Source organism: Cydia fagiglandana, chromosome 19, assembly GCF_963556715.1.
Source record: "Cydia fagiglandana chromosome 19, ilCydFagi1.1, whole genome shotgun sequence".
Classification (NCBI taxonomy): Eukaryota; Metazoa; Arthropoda; class Insecta; order Lepidoptera; family Tortricidae; genus Cydia; species Cydia fagiglandana.
Genome location: NC_085950.1, coordinates 2086524 through 2102471, shown reverse-complemented (window position 1 = coordinate 2102471; position 15948 = coordinate 2086524). Strand labels below are relative to the sequence as shown.

At 39.0% G+C, this 15948-nt stretch overlaps 1 protein-coding gene across 1 annotated transcript in view; it reads left to right on the top strand.

Moving 5' to 3' along the window:
- LOC134674169 (neuropilin and tolloid-like protein 1) overlaps nt 1–15948 on the top strand; it is a 35496-nt gene that overhangs the window by 1652 nt on the left and 17896 nt on the right. The gene's annotated exons all lie outside the window — the stretch shown is intronic.

Sequence of the window (15948 nt, the reverse complement as noted above, 5' to 3'; positions counted from 1 at the left end):
AATTATTAGGGTTGGCACAACTTGACGCCCCTTTGCGTGCACGACCACAGATAAGATAATTACTTGAATTTCGACAACCCTAAATAGCCGAAAAGGATAGTGCCACATGCCACATATTATTAGAAAGGGATATCATGATTCGACCCTGAATTGCGGTCAAACTTAGGTTTTGTCGGAAGTGTCCTTTCTGTACGTACAGTACAGATATGTTTACATTTTTCGCCTTATTACAAAGGGGTAAGTTGTAAAAGTGTAAACATATTTTTGACGTCGACTGTACTGTGTGTGTACTTATTCTGTGGTTTAAGTTAAACTGACATTCCAATAAGTGCTAACTGCACTAAAACCGACGCTTACACATACTCAGTAAAGCTGGATTGGCAGTTAAACAGTAGTAAAACACTCTAACTAAACTACCCCTAAATTATGCATCCGTTCAGTCTGCAACACAGACTATAGTAAACTAGACGCCGCACATTAAATAAGCTATTTAACTGTAACTAAAATATATTATTTTACACCATGCATGAAATAAAGCACCAGGAGATTAATAGAGAAACGTACAGCAGTTATTTTCAGACTCAATTTCTATTTTAAAACCCGTATAAAACTATAAAGAGTAGGTAACTGTTGTGACGTGACATTGCTAGTGTTCCATATAAATTCCATAGTAGAATCGTTTTGGCAGTTCGAAAAAAGAAACTGATTTGACTAGTAGTTACTCCTATTATTACCTACTCCTACAATAGTACATTTCGATGCTAGTGCGGAAGGTAAAATTCTTTTTTAATACAGTTGCTCAAAAAGTGCTACTTTACGTAGCTGTTTAGCGTGCGGAAAGTTGGTTATCTCGAACTAGTGCTTTTTACTTTTCCAATTTTTTTAAATTTATACTTGTTCCAATTCACGACTACTTATTGATGAGTGTTAATATTAGTTTCCTTTAAACGTCGTAATCAGCATAAAAACCTACCGTTAATGTAAGAATACGAAAAATATTACATATTTCATATTTAATTACTTACCTCTTCATCATTATAACACGTTTATTTTTTAATATCCAATATTGAAAATTCCGTTCTTAATAAGTTGACTGAATGGAACGGAATAGCTGCCAAACGCCCATAGATATAATATACTTAAAGACGACGTCTAACCGAGCTGTCACTGTTACCACTTTTGTTTAGTGTACGATTAACAATGTTTTTCTTATTTTTTCGCAACTGTATTAAAAAACGTCATTCGATACACGTGCGGAAATGTCATTCTTCACTCGTCCCGAGTCTTGCCACTCGCCTGCGGCTCGTGGCAAGATATCTCGGTACTCGTGAAGTAATGACATACCTTCCGCACTAGCATCGAAATGTACTATTATGATGCGGGCTGTACACAACCGTCGAGAAACCCTGAGACAGACCGAGAACGAGTGTGTAAGAGCTGCTTCCTCGTCTCGTCTCGCACTTTTCCGATTGGATCGAAGTGGTGCTGAGACTCTCGGCGAGAAGTTCTCGACGAGTTTATACAGCCGACATGATATAAAGAAGAATAATAGAGAGACTACCGTTTCATTCGCTACGGCTAGCGGCTAGGCCATCTGGGTGGCTGAGATGGCTGTTATATTGGAAATATAATAAATAATATGACTATGACTATGACTATGAGACGACTTACTTTTTTTTTTATTATTATGAATGGTCTTACTCATGGCCACAGACTAGCCGAGGCGTAGACGTGGCCTACGATGGAGCGAGCTCGCCCAGAAGGTGCCTGTTCACTCTTGATTTGAAGGTTGGTTACTTGCTTCGCCTATTCCAATGTAATCTGTGGTCTGAACGCTAATTGCACCAAAATGGCGTGCTTCTAATTAGCGCCTAATTGCCGAATCGTTAGCACGAGCACGTTGTACGCCCGTCTGCGTGCTGGGAACATTCCCGGGCGGGAACGTTGGGGAATTTGGAACAAATATAAAATTATATCTAAATGCCTAGTGGTGGAGATATGTTGAAGGGTGCCACACGAAATGGACCGCTCGGAATTTAAAAAAACGCCCCCTCTATTCCATTTAATAATATTTGGGCATTTTTATTGAAAGTGGCCCCCCGACTTGCATTTTAGATTTTGAAATTTTTATATTTTTCCCACGATATTTTTATCACGAGCGTTTTCGATCCTGTAATACGAGAAAAAAAGTGTCCCCATTTCATACAATTTTTTTATCCGTTTTGTTACGGTCATAGAAGGTTGTATTGAAAACCGTAACCAAACGGACGAAACGAAAATGTTGGGAACATATTTTTTCTCAGTAAATATTGAAAAAGCTCGTGATTCTAAGTAGAAATAGAAAAAAATCCCAATTTTAACACGAACATTTTTGGAACAACTTTAAATAGAAATTCCAATTTCGTTGGAGGTTTCGGGATCGGGACCCTATTACTAAGACTTCGCTGTCCGTCCGTCCGTCCGTCCGTCTGTCTGTCACCAGGCTGTATCTCACGAACCGTGATAGCTAGACAGTTGAAATTTTCACAGATGATGTATTTCTGTTGCCGCTATAACAACAAATACTAAAAACAGAATAAAATAAAGATTTAAATGGTGCTCCCATACAACAAACGTGATTTTTGACCAAAGTTAAGCAACATCGGGAGTGGTCAGTACTTGGATGGGTGACCGTTTTTTTTTGCTTTTTTTGCTTTTTTTTTGCATTATGGTACGGAACCCTTCGTGCGCGAGTCTGACTCGCACTTGCCCGGTTTTTTTTACTAAGTTTACCTAGGACGTGGGACGCTAGAGAATAATGCAGGCGGCTGTAGAGATATAAATTCTTTATTTTAGTACAATTCTATCACAACTATTTTAACTATAAAATCGGTTCAGCAGTAAAACAATTGATAGCTCATAACCTGAAAACAACTGAACTCGGGTCCAATTCGAGTTAGATCAAATAGGATATCTAACATAAAACCTAGGATATAAAATAGTATTAGTTAATAAAGATTTTATTTCTTTCCAGCAGGCGTATTATGGATGGGTTTATTCATATGATAAATGTTTTGTTTACAATTCTACACACAAATTATAGACACAGAATAAATAATAGTACTGGGTACAGAAGATTCACTCTCTAACAAAACGCGTCTGTTACGATCAGGACAGATATGGCCGCTAGGTGGCGACAGCGCCACGCGCGGCTTATGGCTAGCCACCACCTGTTGCAAAGCGACGAAATCGCGGAGTGAGCCACGCCTGGTAAAGATAAACTATTTTAATTTAATATAAGTTTATGGCAAAAAAAAAATGTAGTACAAGCTTTTATCGCTCACTGTACTTTTCTTTCGACAGGAAACTGAGAGTCATCGAGACAATTCTAAAAACCCCAAACACAATTAGGTTGCGTTGTTTTATCACAGAGTTTATATGGCCACCTCCTGTCTCCATCATCAGATCAGCGCGATGATGCCATAATATTGCATTGTCGCGAATTGGAGCTTCATAGATAAAGCACGGTTATTTCCTTGAAATAGGTACCTACAGTCGCCGCCGTCACATATATCGGAGCGGCCAAGGTGCTCATAAATATCTGAACAAGCACTCATGGCCTCTGAACGCTCTCACAATAGACTGCTGTATTCGAACTTCAAGATATTCACAAGAGACGACACGTACTAGATCCATTCTAGATACGTTATAGTTTAGATATCAACTAGTTCTCTTTTGCAGCGCAATTCGGGCAACCAAATTTGACAGGTTAGATCTTAAACATATCGTTATTGTATCTTGGTGATGTCTAAAAGATATCTATTTCAAAATCCGAATCGGGCCCAGAGGCGTGTTGAGATATTTGTGAACGCCTAGGCCGCTTCGATATATCTGACTTCGACTGTACTACATAGGTATGTTTTAAATTGATTGCTAATGAAAATTAACCATCCAAAATATCTTAACACCTTAACGAGATTATAATTAAGAGTTAATAATCTCAAAGAGCTTTGTGATTAAACTGGCCTGATTCGAACTTTAAGCTACGTCAATTAATAGATCTAGAAACGATATGGATTAGACATGTCAGTGTCAAATGTGACGTTTCTTCAAACAAAAACCTCACTTTTGACACTGACACGTCTAAACCGTATCGTTTCTAGATCTATAAATTGACGTGTTTTAAATTTCGAATCGGGCCGTGTAATTAAGTGTTTAATGAAGAAATAATTCAACTGTAATGGGCGGCCATGTTGTCTGCTCATTTATTATTTGGGTAGTAATTACTCGTATAATTAGAAGGGGACAGAATGCCTTTAAGATGAAAGTCGACTTTTCATACAAATGTAGTCCTCATTTTCCTCTTTGGATATTAACATTATTGAAATTACAATTAATCTAAATATAAAATATTGTAAAATAAAAATACACTAAACTGAACTAAATCTAAAAAACACTTGTTATTATTTTACCTTAAGTATATATATATATATGAATAAATAAAATAATCCATATTATTGAAAATATTTAGACACAATTTGTTTTATATCAACCAGCTATGTTTATTTTTTTAGAATTTTTGATCATTATAAGAGTAAGGATCGATCATTTAAAATTTCGCGAAAAGATAACGTGCTAGTCAATCAGGCCTAACCCGTTGTACTTACTTGCGTATTTTTTACATGCAATTAATGTTCCCACCCTCCCACCGCAAATATAAATACACAAATTAATAACAAACCACCACTAAAAGAACAATACTCGACACGTGTTTCGTCTCTCTACGAGGCATGCTCAGGAGATGTTGACGGTCTGAAAAGAATTGGTGGAACTTTAAATGAATAGAAATGACCTAATAATTTTAGAGGATGATTGCATAATTGATTTGATTGTGTAATTGAATAAATAAATAAATAAATAAAGCCTAACCTAAAACGAAAGAAGAATAAAATACATTTTAAAGAAACGTATTATTAGAATTCTCATAAATTCGCCGTCGAAAAAATCACACCTTTTTCACAAATCGGACTTAAGTGATTTTAGTGTACCTATAATTGCACTTATATTGATATTGGTATTAATTTGAATTACGTTTAACACGTTGATTGCGACGCCACATCACGCGACGTCGCGTGATGCAGTCCAATACCCTGTGGCCGATGACGCGATGTCGCGTGATAAAACCATACAATTTTGTTCGCGCTGCAAAATGGTGGCCGTAGCGAATACGCTACGGCCACCATTTTGCAGCCAATAGGCTATGGCATTAGTTTTGGCCACTAGAGAAGGGATTTACCTATTCGACATTCGTTGGCCATCTCGGTATGTTCGCCATTTTTGGCTTGGCAATCAACGTGTTAATCACCTTTACATTTATATATGTATTTCTTCTTTGACAAAACGAAGCTGTATTTACTGTAGATACCCCTAGTGTACATTTCATTCGATATTAGCGTGTCGTGTGTGAGTTTCAAAATTCCATACAAAAACCCACAAAAATAGACAACGCAAACGCGAATTCTCGTCACGATATCGAATGAAATTTATCCCTAGTGGTTCAGATTATATCCGGAAAAGTGGCGTCCGCGTTGACTGGGCTATTACTTTTAGCTTTAAAAGCATTGTCAGGTAAATTCGATTTACCGGCTCGGCGGACGGCGCTCATCCGAAGATCTTATCGGAGATGCTTTTTAGCCACCCCTTGCCAGGGGGTTTTAAGTTCGATTGTTTTCGACGCTAGATGGCGACTAAGGCGACATTGTTATTTTTTAAACTTATTTATGTAGATAAGCAGTAATTTTCGATCGAGGTGGATGAGCTATCTTTATGCTGACGAAGCCTGCGCTGTGGATCTGAAGGTACCTATGCTCTTATTTTTTTGGGGTTAAAAAATTGTTTTATAATTTTCGATTTTAACTGTCTTTGTAAGTTACTAGTCTCTGACACTTTCTTAATCTTATTGATATTACTTAGTCCGTTTTTAGGGTTCCGTACCCAAAGGGTAAAACGGGACCCTATTACTAAGCCTTCGCTGTCCGTCCGTCCGTCCGTCCGTCTCGTCTGTCACCAGGCTGTATCTCACGAACCGTGATAGCTAGACAGTTGAAATTTTCACGGATGATGTATTTCTGTTGCCGCTATAACAACAAATATTAAAAACAGAATAAAATAAAGTTTTAAATGGGGCTCCCATACAACAAACGTGATTTTTGACCAAAGTTAAGCAACGTCGGGAGTGGTCAGTACTTGGATGGGTGACCGTTTTCTTTTTGCTTTTTTTTTGTTTTTTGCATTATGGTACGGAACCCTTCGTGCGCGAGTCCGACTCGCACTTGCCCGGTTTTTATAAAATTGAGAAATGAATTAAAGATCCATTTACGAAGTTAATAAATGAAAATGATTTAAAAAAGAGTCTGTCTGAGTGTTTACCTATTTCTTGTCTCTTTTCAAGGTGACTGCTTAATAATTAAATTTATTCGATATAAATGAACTTTGATTAGAAATTCAGGTTCAGATTAAAGTAAAGTCAATACGGTTAAGTGTAGGTACTATTAGAACAAATTAAATTATTTTCTGAAAATATTTTAATTTGATTTTATTTCAAGTAGAAATTCGACCTACGCCGCTGTGGCCCGGTGGCCGAATGGCACAGGCACCTGCCGCGATAGCAGAGGACGCTGGTTCGTTTCCAGCCTGGGGCACTGGAGGCCTTGGTCACTTTTTCTTAGCATATGACATTTATTTCAGTTTACGGTTAAGTGTGTTTGGCCTTCACATTGGGGCCTCTTAACACATTGATTAAGATTTGTTGCAAGCTCATAAGAATAAGAATAATATTCATTTAAAAAATAACTTTATTAACAATTATCAAAGTCATGTCGCCCCCTCGGAGTAATTAACAACGGAGACGCCATGTCTAATATTTTCGGTACAAAATAGTCTGCCGTTTTTTGCGGGGGAGAGGCACATCAAATGTATAGGTACGTCATGTCAGATAAACGTCAGTCCATACATATGGTTGACATGTGGTTGACCATTGGCCGCCTATTTTCGACAGAGGGGAACGCCTGTTAATGGCGGCTCCATTGTTAATTACTCCGAGTGTCGCCCCACACTAGGCTATGCCTGTCACGTGGTAGTAGTAGCTACTAGTGTTTAGTAGCAAATGTATGAACTCTCATCTTCCTCGCGTTATCCCGGCATTTTGCCACGGCTCATGAGAGCCTGGGGTCCGCTTGACAACTAATCCCGAAAATTGACGTAGGCACTAGTTTTAAGGGACTGCCGTCTGAACTTCCAACCCGGAGGGGAAACTAGGCCTTATTATTAGTCCGGTTTCCTCACGATGTTTTCCTTCACCGAAAGCGACTTGTAAATATCAAATGACATTTCGTACATAATCCGAAAAACTCATTGGTACGAGCCGGGGTTCAAACCCGTGGTGACCTCTGGATTAAAAGTCGCACGCTTTTACCGCTAGGCCACCAACGCGTTTACCATACTACTAAGCTGCGCGGTTCTACTCGTATAGGAAGCATACCGGATCCTCCTTACAGAGGGCCTATCACGAACCACGTTCGAAGTTTTGCCTCTCTGTCGCACTTGTAAATTCGTTAGTAAGTGTGACAGGGAGGCGAAAGTGATTCTCGGTTGGCCCTCTGGATATTTACGACGACATCGCCCAAATTACCCTTCAGGCAAAGCGGATGCGACGGGAGCAAAATCACTTACTCATTCGAGATAAAAATGTCGACTTTACTTTAAAGGGAAGAATGGATTTGCGATCCTATCGAAATAACGGTACTTTTTAGGGTTCCGTACCCAAAGGGTAAAACGGGACCCTATTACTAAGACTTCGCTGTCCGTCCGTCCGTCCGTCCGTCCGTCCGTCTGTCACCAGGCTGTATCTCACGAACCGTGATAGCTAGACAGTTGAAATTTTCACAGATGATGTATTTCTGTTGCCGCTATAACAACAAATACTAAAAACAGAATAAAATAAAGATTTAAGTGGGGCTCCCATACAGCAAACGTGATTTTTGACCAAAGTTAAGCAACGTCGGGCGTGGTCAGTACTTGGATGGATGACCGTTTTCTTTTTGCATTTTTTCCGTTTTTTTTTCTTTATGGTACGGAACCCTTCGTGCGCGAGTCCGACTCGCACTTGCCCGGTTTTATATGAAGCTCCATTGCAGGAGGAAACGGCTTCCACTAACTACTCATAAATCTGAACAACACTTTAATGATTATAGCTAAGTAAAAGACTATATAACTATACTAGTTTTAACTTTAGTTTTAATATTGTATCCGTTATGTGTTTTTTCTTCACGTAAATAAATATAAAACAGTATGTCAGTAAAAAAACCGGGCAAGTGCGAGTCGGACTCGCACACGAAGGGTTCCGTACCATAATGCAAAAAAAACAAACAAAAAAAAGCAAAAAGAAAACGGTCACCCATCCAAGTACTGACCCCTCCCGACGTTGCTTAACTTTGGTCAAAAATCACGTTTGTTGTATGGGAGCACCATTTAAATCTTTATTTTATTCTGTTTTTAGTATTTGTTGTTATAGCGGCAACAGAAATACATCATCTGTGAAAATTTCAACTGTCTAGCTATCACGGTTCGTCAGATACAGCCTGGTGACAGACGGACGGACGGACGGACAGCGAAGTCTTAGTAATAGGGTCCCGTTTTACCCTTTGGGTACGGAACCCGAAAAAAGACTATGCCGTTGCCGTTACCGGGATTAATTGTAAAGCGGATAAATCTTAACCACTTTGATTTTGATATCGATCGCTTTAGCTTAATATACCTATTTTAGGTTTATAGATTTCACTTAAAAAAAGGAAAACCTATAAATCTATTTAGTTTTTCAGTGTGTCAATAACATACTAAAAATCATGGAGAATTGAAAATATTTAGAAGCGGAAAGACATTTTCTCTTTTTGTAAAGACGAGTATATAAGTGCTAGGTTAAGAAATATGGGTTTTTATCTATATATATAAATGCAAGTGTCCTGACTGACTGACTGACTGACTGACTGACTGACTGATTCATCAACGCAGAGCCGAAACTACAAAAGCCAGAAAGTTGAAATTTGCACACCAGATTGCATTTATAAAGTGTACAAGAGATGAGAAGCGATTTCGAGAAATTCAACCCCTAAGGGGGTTAAAAAGGGGATGAAAGTTTGTATGGGGTTAAAGTTTTCTTTTAAGCTAGGAATTTGAAACTTCGTAAAAAGATATATTATTAAAATACAAGAAAACTAATTTCAGCGTTTTTGAAAATTCATCCCCTAAGGTGGTGAAAAAGGGGTTGAAAATTTGTATGGATATCAAAAAAATTTTTAAGTGGTGGACTTGAATCTTTGCATTTAGGGATATTATTAGAAGACAGGAAAAGTAATTTCAGCGTTTTGTAAAATTCATCCCCTAACAGGGTTAAAAAGGGGTTGAAAATTTTAATCCATTACAAATGCTTTGAAACTTCGTAGAAAGGCATAATAGCCGATTACAAAAAAATTAATTGCCACGTTTTTGGAAATTCAACCCCTAAGGGGGTTAAAAAGGGGATGAAAGTTCGTCTTCAGGTGCAAATTTTATTTTAAGCTAGGAACTTGAAACTTTGTAAAAAAGTATGAAATTCAAATACAAGAAAACTAATTTCAGCGTTTTAGAAAATTCATCCCCTAAGGTGGTGAAAAAGGGGTTGACAGTTTGTATGGATATCAAAAAAATTTTCGAGCGCGGGACTTAAATCTTTGTATTTGGGGATATTTTTAGAAGACAATAAAAGTAATTTCAGTGTTTTGTAAAATTCATCCCCTAACAGGGTTAAAAAGGGGATGAAAGTTTGTATGGGGTTAAAGTTTTCTTTTGAGCGACGAATTTGAAACTTCGTTAAAAGATATATTATTAAAATACAAGAAAACTATTTTCAGCGTTTTTGAAAATTCATCCCCTAAGGTGGTGAAAAGGGGGTTGAAAGTTTGTATGGATATCAAACATTTTTTCGAGTGTGGGACTTGAATCTTTGTATTTAGAGATATTATTAGAAGATAGGAAAAGTAATTTCAGCGTTTTGTAAAATTCATCCCCTAACAGGGTTAAAAAGGGGATGAAAGTTTGTATGGGGTTAAAGTTTTCTTTTAAGCTAGGAATTTGAAACTTCGTAAAAAGATATATTATTAAAATACAAGAAAACTAATTTCAGCGTTTTTGAAAATTCATCCCCTAAGGTGGTGAAAAAGGGGTTGAAAGTTTGTATGGATATCAAACATTTTTTCGAGTGGTGGACTTGAATCTTTGTATTTAGGGATATTATTAGAAGACAGAAAAAGTAATATCAGCGTTTTGTAAAATTCATCCCCTAACATGGTTAAAAAGGGGTTGAAAGTTTGAACCCATTACAAATGGTTTTGAAACTTCTTAGAAAGGCATAATAGCCGAACACAAAAAAAGTGATTGAGTCATTTTTGGAATTTCAACCCCTAAGGGGGTTAAAAAGGGGATGGAAGTTCGTCTGCGGATGCAAATTTTATTTTAAGCTGGGAACTTTAACTTTTTGGAAAAAAAGGTAATAAATTAAAAATCATGAAAACTAATTCAAGCATTTTTGAAAATCATCCCCCAAGGTGGTGAGAAAGGGGTTGAAAGTTTGTATGGAGATCAGATATTTTGTGAGTGCGGAATGCGGAACTTGAATCTTTGTATAGGTACCTATCTATTATGAGAATACAAGAAAAGTAATTTCAGCAACTAACATCAAAATCCACTTGACTTAAAACTTCATACAACTTGCTAAAACAAAGTACTTAATTTCAACATTGCTTGGATATGAAAATTATAGGTACTAAAGATGTAAAATGTTGAAGATAAGATTCCACGCGGACGAAGTCGCGGGCAACAGCTAGTATAACATAAATACAATACAAATATTACATTTATACTTATATATATTAATTTATGTCTCCATATCGTATCTAGGCGTAATATTTGACGTATGTTAAAGTTCGTATCGGGCCGCAAATAAATCTAGAAAAAACTAAGGCGTACCCAAACACTAAATCAGACAGTCCATTTCCATCGCAAAACTAATACGTGTCATTGCGAAAATAGATGATTATAGAGGCCTATTCTATTCTGACAAATTGATTTGGTTTTCGTCTCACTCAGACCTTGAGTAAATCACCAGTAATCCCCGTTATCAATATTTAATTACACAACCGGGTCCACCGGGATATAATTTCATTGTTTTTAACTTAAATTAAATCTAATAAACAGAAACTATGTATATACAAAACACGATTTTTTGGTAACTCCGGAGACCTTTTGAGTAACGCTAGAGACACTCAAAATTCTGTTTTTCCTCGCGTTATCCCGACATTTTGCCGCGGCTCATGGGGGCCTGGGGTATGCTTGACAACTAATCCCAAGAATTGACGAAGAGACATTCACACAGAGACAGAAGAACACAACACACAGATAGACAGAGAGAGGAAAGAACTGAGGAGACACTCAAAACTCTCTCTTCTTCTTCCTCGCGTGGTCCCGGCATTTTGCCACGGCTCATGGGAGCCTGGGGTCCGCTTGACAACTAATCCCAAAAATTGACGTAGGCACTAGTTTTTATGGGGTTTTTTATGGGGTGCTACGGACAGGAAACCTCCCAGAGCGCCAGGTCCCTTCTCATTCCTCTTGATCTAATTGATCCGGGGGTAAGGGAAGGGTTCTTGGACGGTGCACCCCGGGGGCAACGGTAAATAATCTCTTGATTTTCAAGTGATTCCTTACCGGTGCTGCCAATGTCCTGTCGTGGGGGGGTTGAGGGGGTTCCGCACAGGGTGTCCTCTCAATTAGGGAGAGTTCACCCGAGTGTGTGCTGGAGGGGGCCTTCGGGCCGGGCGGCTACGGTCGCGGATGGGGCCTTCGGGCCGGGCGCCTTTGGGCGCGTGAGGGCACAGGAATGCCGCTGACCTGTATAAAACTGCGGTCCCCGTAACCGTCTAGGCAGAGGGCCTATGATGACGGCCGGGGGGGTTGCCACTGCTGGCCGGCGCCGGCATGGTGGCCACGAGGATGACCACCTCTATAAAAAATCGCTAAGACAACCTGAGGAGGTGGAACCCGGGGTTTTTCCATCTCCTCCCGGCGTGGAGGTTGTCATGAGGGATCAGTGTGTGGTGTCGCCCTGCATACTACCTTCGAGAGGGGGAGCTTCGGCTCCAGGGCCTTCGGGTCCAAGGAGGGGGACAGCCTCGGCTGTCGGCAGCAGGCGGTGTTCGCGGTAGAATGCTCTGCGATTCCGTGTTCACCGTCACTATTGCTGCGAGACGGGCATACCGTGGAGGGTTTAGTCGGTATTTGGCCCCTTGGCCACGAGTCCGACATATCCGTCCTAGTTCCCCGGCTAGGCGGAATGCCTAAATGCATTACTCCACGTAAAAAAAAAAAAAAAAAAGGCACTAGTTTTTATGAAAGCGACTGCCATCTGACCTTCCAACCCAGAGGGGAAACTAGGTCTTATTGGGATTAGTCCGGTTTCCTCACGATGTTTTCCTTCACCGAAAAGCAACTGGTAAAAATCAAATGATATTTTGTACATAAGTTCCGAAAAACTCTTTGAAGAGACGTTTAAAACTGTCGGTCAAAAATTCGATTTACCCAAAAGACAATCGGCCCACATTATCAAGTATCGCATTTTTGACAAAGTTTCCCAGTACCGAAGCGACCGCGACTCTGCGCACACGCACCAATACTAAAATAACTCGTGACCGTGGAACTGTGTGAATTAGAACGCTCTTGCTAAAGTGTCACTTTTACTCCGTTTTTATAACCCACATACTAAAATAAGTTTCTGAAAAAAAATATATTTAAACAGAATGACGAATCTAATACTTCAGACTCTTTAGAGTCGTTAAGTATATCAATAAAATTTATGGTCAAAATCGTAGGAGCCAATTTCGTGGGTTCTAGCAGCTATACCGAAGAGTTCCACTGTTCAGCGTCTGTCTTCATCATCAGGTCAGTTCGATGGTACCAAATCATCGTGTCTTTCCCTGACCACAGCTGATGCAGCTGAGTAGCTGAAACATCGGATTTAAGGTAAAAAATAAACGATTAAATTGTATCGCTGTAGCAATTAAATTGTACCCGTCCATATAATTAAATATTATTTGTACAAAGCGTCTGTATATTGCAAGATTTTGTTATTTTTAAGATTGTTTTTGGTAGTTACAAGTGAGGTTAGGCAGTGTTAATGAAATTTTGGACTACCTACCTATCTGTTAGAAGATTCATGACAGAACACAAAAAGGAATCACGGTAGAAATTAAGGGTGTAGGTAAATCTCATAGGTAACAGCAGAATCGAGCCGCATTTTGTACATGGGAGAAATGGCTCACGTTAAACCGGGCCGTGACCGGACCGGACGGAGCTTCCGGAGTTAGGTATTTAATTTGTATGAAAAACAAAAAGAGAAAAGTTCATAATTTTTAAAAGTCGCTGAACAAATGTTGGTCAATTTGAGGAGTATACCTATAGTTCGTTTTTTTTAGCATTAGAAATATGGTAAACAATCTTGATGTGTCTTTTAATTGAAAAACACATTTTAAAAATAAGTTACGCCAAATACGTAATAATTATGAATCTAATACGATCATTTATATTCTTCTGCTTTCATAAGTAATAGTTTATTTTTATTTTAGAAGAGCGTTTTTCAATTAAAAGACATGTTAAGATCGCTTACCTTCTTGCAAGTACTTTCTAATGCTAAAAAAAAACGAATCATACACAGCTTACAATTTACATTTTTGCTCGTATCACAAGGACACACACAGTATACAGTGTGTGTCTGACCATGGGGCTTTAAATCCAGGGCTCGATTCTACTCGCTAAACTGAGCTACTTTTACTATGGCACCAACCCCGAAATCCCGAATTTTTTTTTTACTTTTTCGTACATTTTGGCTGATCAGATGTCGACGCTTTTTATGGAAAAGCCAAAAAATTTTTCCTCGATTTTAGGGTTGGTCCCATAGTAAAAGTAGCTCAGTTTAGCAAGTAGAATCGAGCCCTGGATTTAAAGCCCCATGGTCAGACACATACTGTATAAAATGCGGCTCGATGCTGATGTTGTATAAAAACTTATGAACGAAAAGTATGCTAAATTAATAAAAATAAAACATCCCTAAACCTAAACTACAAAAAAAAATCACCCCTCGGCAAGGTACCGTAGGCGCTGGCAGCATTACCTCGCTGAATTGCAATGCTAATGCGCTGTGCGAGGAAGATGCCAGCCCCACGGTCCCCAGTCACATCCACCAGCCTCTTTGCAGTCTTTGCTAACGCTCCGAAAATTTTCAGGGCACCGGGACCCCACGGGCCGAGTGTTTCCATACCAAAAGTGTTTCCATAATGCTGATTAGATGTGGTTTATACCCTTAATTTCTACTGACTAAAGCTTTAAAATTTTGTTTATTTTAAACACTTAAATTCACGAAGACATCGGCAGTCGTTTTAGCAAATTAACCTAATTCCAACTGCGACTGCAACTGCAACTGCAGATTTGTCGCGAGTTGTACGGAATGCCAATGTCAGTCGCGATTCTGAGAAACTAAATAGAACTGTGTTGTGATGATTGTATTGTAATGTAACTAACCTAAACATATTAAGTATATTAAGAACGGGGTAACTCAAAAGGAAAAAACAGAATCCTTATAGCGAGTGGTGGTGCGTTTGTCTGTCCGTCTGTCACAGCCTATTTGCTCCAAAACTACTGGATTAATTAAGTTGAAATTTGGTACACATATGGAAGTCTGTGACCCAAAGACGGACATGTAATAAAAACAAATGAATTTTAAGCATAGGGGGCTCTTTAAGGGGGAATATGAGAAAATTAAAAAACAAAGTCTTGCAAACCATATCGGATATTACTGGTGACCGGTGACCAGAGAGCTGGCAGCTTTCTCTCGCAGCGCATTAGTATTGACATTCAGCGAGGGAATGCTGCCAGCATCTTTGGCACAATGCCGCGGGGGCGTTTTTAATTTTTGTTATATCTTATTGGTGTTACCTTAGACTGTATTATTTTTACAATACAAGAACATTTATAAGATATTTTTTAATCAACACATGTCATTGATTCTGATCAAGGACCTTGATCACAGTAAAACTATAACAGTAGATTTAACAGTCGCACGGTGACTAGACGGTCAGGCATTCGAGCTTGGACCGGCGCCAACCGAGACCATTTGGGCCACAGATTTACCTAAACTGAAAGAACTTTTATTCTTATCCAAATAACGCGATTAAATTTCTAAGCGGCACTTGCACCATCCCACTAACCCGGGGTTAACCGTTTAAACCTGGAGTTACCATGGTTACCAGTACAATTGGACACTGATTTAACGGTTTAAACGCTTAAAATAGAGTTATTAGAATGGTGCAAGTGGGCCTTATGCAATTATATTTCATTATTTTGGCATTATCCAAGTTTATCTACGAGATAAAGTAACTGTCACTTTCTAACGCAGGATAAAAGTGACAGATACCGTTTTATCACGCTGTCACGTAGACAAGATTGACCATTATATCCGTGCTGGTTACACTGCCCGATTCGAACTTTAAGATACGTCAATTAATAGATCTAGAAACGACATTGATTAGATTTCAGTGTCAACAGTGATGTTTTTGTTTGAAGAAACGTCACATTGGACACAGAGATACCTAATGTGTAGTCCGATCCTGCTATTTCGCGACCGTCCACAGCCTACTGACTTATGGTGCGGAACTATGGGCCCGTGCCGCAGACTCTCTACGTGTGTTCCGTATGCAAAAGCGGGCAGTAAGAGCAGTAGTGGGAATATCCAGCGACACTTCCTGTAGGAACGTTTTCAGGGACCTAGGAATTCTAACACTGCCTGGCGAGCTCATATACCAAGTGGCATTATTCACACACTTAAAT